Below are 6,000 nucleotides of genomic sequence, written 5' to 3'. Positions count from 1 at the left end.
ATGGGGGGGGGGGGAGGGGCTGAGCCAAAAGTGCGGGGAGGCTGACCATGCAAAAAATCACAATCGTATTGTCATTTTTTTATTTTTTTGTATGGTTATGTTTTTGTACTTGTTTTTGGAAAAAAAGCTAGTATTGAAAATATATAATTGTTAATTGATGCCGTTCATATAGCTGAAATAAATTCTTACCTCTGTCTATTCCTAGAAATTTAACCAAAAATAAAATCAACTTCAGTTATTGTAGTGACCCCCCCTTTTTTGCTATTGATTTTTTCCTAGAACGGATTCACTTTTTTTTCATGACTATTAGATATTTCATCCAAATTCCAGCACCCACTTTTAAAAATCGTTCCCATGCCCCCGGCCCATGCCCCATTTATTTGAAAGCAGGATAAAAGAGCATTGTAGATAAAATGCCTTGCTCACGGGCATAGTTGCCACGGCCGGGGATCGAACCTCGGACTTTCCATGTATAGCCGGGCGCCTTGGTCCTTGGACCACTCGGCCACGGCACCTCGCGATCATGATATCGATACGGTACGGGTACCGTACGTCTCTCTAAGGGTCAAAGGTCACCATGGCGTACGTGAAGATTCTGAATTAGTCTTTGTCGGTCGGAGAAAAGAACGGAAAACAATGATTTGCTTTCGAAGCCTAATTCTAACAGGTATCTTTCATATCTTTTCCTCATCGTTTATTATCTAATATGATAATATTATCAGATCGCAATACAACTCTTCTTGAGACGAGTATTTTTTACGATGTTTATATTCCCATTTTCTCCCCACGCCGACGGGCCTTTCCTTGCTCTGCCTGCCGTACCTTTAGGCCTAGAGATCTAGAGATTGGTCGGCGAAGCGCCAGCTTGTAAAGATGATGGGCCCCAAGTCTGCGCACCTAACAATTTGAGTTTAGATTTAACATAAATTTCTTATTATTTTACAAAATCTTTTGGTTAATAGTGTTCCTTATATAATTAAAAGTAAGTGTACCAAATTTCTCATTAAAAAGTGAAAGGAAATAGGCCTATAGCCAGGATTTTCTTGAAAAAACCTCGGGCAGTCATTTTCAGAGTGAAAAAAAAGGTAGACCTGCATGTACCCCATGTCTGCGCACTCATTCACTTTGCACACGATTCAGGGATTTTGATGAAAAAGGCTGCATTTTGAGGCCGTCACATGAAATGCCCTGAATTCATTTTTTTCCACCATTTTGAGTCAGATTTTTTTATGAATGCCTGTCTAAACTCTAGGCCTATGCTATGTAGTGCATGTGTAAAGTTCGTGCTCGTTGCGTATCTTCTGTAATTAAAATCGCGCAGATACTTGGGACTTGGGAGACCGCGCAGACATGGGGGAACTGACCATACTGATACTCGTAGTTGTATTGGTGGTCCCCCAAGTCTGCGCACCGAACAATTTGAGTTAAGATTCAACATTAATTTCTTTCTATTAGCTATATTACATGATTTTTTTTTTAAATACAGACAAATTATACATCACTTGAAAGGTTTTTTCAAGACAAATTCAATGGTGAAGACCAAATTACAATTGGAGCACCATAACTGAAGATATGGCCTCTTAAAGGGACGCTATACGCGGAACTTTTCTGCCACCCAAGACAAGTACCCATTGCATTGGGTGGCAGATCTACATAGTACAGGTACTTGTAGATCTAAGAGGGGAACTTCCAAACTTTTTTTTCATGTAGGTTACTAAGTTAATTTGACTAAAATGCAACACAAGAGGTGATCTTGTGGAGCATGGCTGTATTACCTTCATGTTTTTCTTATTCAAACAGCTTCTATTTGGTCGCATGTCATAAGGTGGTCCAATTTCGCGAACAGGGTAAAAATGGTCAAAAAAAAATTTTTTTGATATGTTATAGCTATTACCATTCTCTAAATAATGGAAAAGTTTTAAGTCTTGAATACCTTTATTTTTCCTTAAAATGACTAATTAACAGCTAATTATTACATAGACGTCAATGTAAATGTGAATTTTGAAATGTGTTTTTCTCAAATTGGACCTGCTGCACATAAAATGGTGTCAAAAGTTAATGCAACATTGGATCACCCTAGTAAATTGCAGTTGTAATCTTGAAACATCAATAATTATATCTGTACCAAAAATCGAATAATTATCTATTATTGTATGCATATTAATTATACTAATTAATTAACAGTATTCAATTTCACATTTTTGCCCCCAAAATACCTGTTACTGTATTCATATGCTTGGCAAAATGACATCATGGGTAGAAATGTTTGTTGCAATGATAAACATTTGTACTAAAAATTAAGATTACAAATTAGATAATTAACCAAATCTCTCCGGTTTACTAATTGATTAGGTTGCAGATCAGAGCTGACATACACATGTATTCCATTGCTGCATATTTTCAAAATTGTCAAAGTTTTATGACATTTAGTTGTTCCCTGCTTTAAAACGCCCAGAAATATGAGGATAACAGTCATATTACATATTATAGTAAGTTGTTAATTAGGTTTAATTAATATTTTATCATTTACCGCATCCACCGGCTCCACATCCACCGGCTCCGCCACCCCTGTTACTTCAAACTTAATGTGCTATAGTTTTTGTTCCTGATATTGTATTGATCTAATTCATAGTAATATATTTAGCCTATAGTTCTGGCTTCGAAATGAGATATTACTCAATAGATTTGGTCAAGATGCTGTGATGTAGCAACAATTTATCCATGGCACCATCTGGAAAATTGTTCATACGCCACCCTTTTTGCATACCCAACTTATGAAATGCGACCATTTGTGAAAATATAGTATACAAGAAGAAAGATAACAAATTAGAATAAGACAAGAGAAGTGCATGGGACGCTTTGCGTTGTTAAAAAAAATTAATCAACTCTTGGGGGTCTCATTCCTCAACAGACTTTAATCAGAAAATAAAAATGAATGTCCCACTATACTTCCCGGTATCTGTAAGATTTATATCATTCAAAAGTAGAAAATTAAGTTTTGCAAGTAATTTTTTTTTTCTTTCTGTTTGTCCATGTTCACTCTGTATTCTGTATAATTACCATGATGTCTCAAACTTGTTTGCAGATCCGAGAATGCGAGATCAGACAGCTGGAGCTGCAACAGTAGCTAGAAATGTACTCCACTGCTTAGAATTATAGAATATATTAACATTAAATATATTGGAATATATAAAGTTAAAAAGCAAGTCTCTGACATTATCTGAATTTCTACTACATTTAAAATCACATTTACAAAATAATCTCCCTCCTAATAAACATAATAAAACAGGGACCCATTATTGTGTACATCATGTGAATTGATGAGACAGCTTATTGAATATAGGTATGTGACAAAAAAAATGAAAATCCTCAAATCTCAATGAATTTGGTATCATTTGAAAGCCCTTAAAAAGACCTTTCAAATGATACCAAGAACTCAAATTTTCATCAAGAAATTATAAAGTTATTCCAGTTTAAGTCGCGCATATTTATCCAAATTTGTGGTCACTGTCTTAATGTAAAGTCAATGGAGTGCATAACCGATTTTTGTGACCATTTTGTGACCATTTTGAACCCAAGTCTTCAACGGGCTCTAACTTCTTTGTTTTTGAGCCCTTTGAAGTAATTTAGGTATCAATGGAAAGGTGAAAGAAAACTCAATTGATGTGTAATCATTTCACTTGGTAATTTTTCTTATGTGTAAAATAATATCTTTTAATTAATTCTAATTAATTATGCAAATTACAATTACTCGCCTCTTTTCTTTGCCAAATGAAAGTGATAATGAGAGATAATTTGTATATAATTTAGTTGGCATCAAAACAGCATCATGTAGATAATTTCCAAAATGAATTTGTTTAAAGTATTGTTTTTGTAATTTCTAATGTATTTCTTTGTTTTTCTGATATAAATTACAATTAGCTCTTTTTCAACTTTAGTATTGTGTATTGTTAGTATTATGTATGGGGTCTTTTTTTTACAAATGAAAAATATAATTCCTTTTGTACATGTACTTTGTATGGTATAAAAATACAAGTGTGCTTTTCTGATGTATTTGATTGTTTCACCAATTCTTTATGTATTTTACTGTTTCAACAATTTGTTTATAGATGGATAATGTACCTTTCATTTTGGAGATTCGATTACAATTTTTTTTAGGAAGGATGGATGAGCAGCAGAGTCTGAGGGTGTAAAGATGTAGCATTGCATGTAATTCAAGTATCAAGAAGGAAACATAAAAATTAAGCTTTAATATATGCATTTCTTGGATATGTATGATTACAACAAAGGCCATGTTCGAGCACTCCTTTTTTAATGAAAAATAAGTTCATATTCTAGCGTGAAATCACTGCACATAAATAAAGCTCTGAACAGCAACAAAAACAGGCATCAAAGCTCCAACACTCAAAACAAGAGAACAAAAGTGACACAAAAACTTATACAAATCCCATCCCCATTTCAACTTATGAACACAACCCCCCCCCCCTGCACCCTTCTTGAAAAAAAAAATAATTATAATAAAATAGAAAAAAATGAATAACATAAAAAAAAATAGACAATAGAGCCATGTGGAAGTGAAATATTTCCTCTGAGAGTGAAAAATTAAACAACAAATTTTTTGCATTTTAATCATGGGCGGAAATTGGCCCCAAAGGTAGGGGGACGCTGGCATCGGCGGCGAAAGCCAACAGTTTTAGGGGGACCACCAAATTATTTTGATAATCAAAAAAATACACCAAAGGTTATCAACCAAAAATTATAGGGGGACGCAGAAAACTAAATTTGACAAGCAAAAAAAAAAAAAAAAAAAAAAGGTTATCCAAAAAAAAAAAAAAAAAAAATTGAGGTGGGGGGATCGTCCCCCACCTCAAATTAAGGGCGGGGGGGGGTACACTTTCCCCAGCTTTCGCCGCCTATGGATGCTGGCAACTCTGACAAGTTAAAAAAAAAGTTTATCCCCAAACTGTTGTAAGGTCATTTTCACCCCAAAAAGTTTGACCAAAAAAGAAAAAAAAAAGAAAAAAATGTATTATTGTTACATGTCCCCCTATTATTTTGGGTAGGGGGACGTGTCCCCCTGGGATTTCCACCCATGAATTTAATTTTAGAAAAGTCAACATTGATATTCCACTGTCAAAAGCAAATCCAGTTTCCAAATGAAACGATAATCAACCACCTAGATTCTTGAGTCACATAACCTTGGGATGATAAAATCTTTCTGTGACAAATGAATGTATTAAAATCAATATCAGAATAATTATCTACGGTATAATGACAGAGATTTCCCAAAAAAGGCACAACATAATCATCAAGTAAGCAATTTACGATCTAGTTCAATCCAGCATGAACGACTCACTATCGACCGCTCCCATCACCCTGCCAACCGCAGGCGCATCGGGCAGCTCGACTGACGAGAGACCGGCTGTGACAAGGGTAGCATCGCCCTGCCAACGGCAGGCGCATCGGGCAGCTCGACTGCCGAGAGACCGGCTGTGACAGGGGTAGCTGGCATCTCTTATATCTGGACTGCGCAACGTCAGAATCGCGTAAGTTTGGATTTTTTGATAATTCAAATATATTTCCAGTCAAATTGTATACCTAATCGGATTCTTGTTTTACTTACCATTAAAAAATTTCGAACATTTACGCGTCCAAAAATTTGATGAACTTTCAAGCTCCGATATCCACACTTTACAGGCGAGTATCCACATTGAAACTTATATGTACAGAAAGAGCACATCTTCAGCTGTCTGTTAAAAGGCACGAGATTGCACCTACTATGTGCGCATGCGCATTAAACCCCATTTTCAATGAGCCGCCCAGACAGAGGCGATGCCACTCGTAGCAAAACCCGCGCGAAAACCGTGCCACCAAAACCAGCGCTCGCGATGCCCCGTATTCGCACATAGCTACAAGTTATTGATATGATGACACAAAACAACAGAATATAGATATAGTCATGTATCTATTCATTTTAATACCAGTACCAGGCAGCAGTCA

The 6,000-nt window shown here is 35.8% G+C and overlaps 1 protein-coding gene across 1 annotated transcript in view; it reads left to right on the top strand.

Annotated features, from left to right (window-relative positions):
* Nucleotides 1–551: 551 nt before the first annotated feature.
* The window catches only part of LOC121430656 (nuclear receptor coactivator 6-like), a 42,599-nt gene continuing 37,150 nt past the window's right edge, over nt 552–6,000 (top strand). Inside the window, exon 1 of the mRNA XM_041627988.1 lies at nt 552–667. The gene's annotated coding sequence lies outside the window, so the exon portion shown is untranslated. The remainder of the gene's footprint in view (nt 668–6,000) is intronic.

The sequence above is a fragment of the Lytechinus variegatus genome, chromosome 17, assembly GCF_018143015.1.
Source record: "Lytechinus variegatus isolate NC3 chromosome 17, Lvar_3.0, whole genome shotgun sequence".
Taxonomy (NCBI): Eukaryota; Metazoa; Echinodermata; class Echinoidea; order Temnopleuroida; family Toxopneustidae; genus Lytechinus; species Lytechinus variegatus.
The sequence above is the reverse complement of the archived record's forward strand: the minus strand, read 5'-3'. Positions and strand labels throughout refer to the sequence as shown.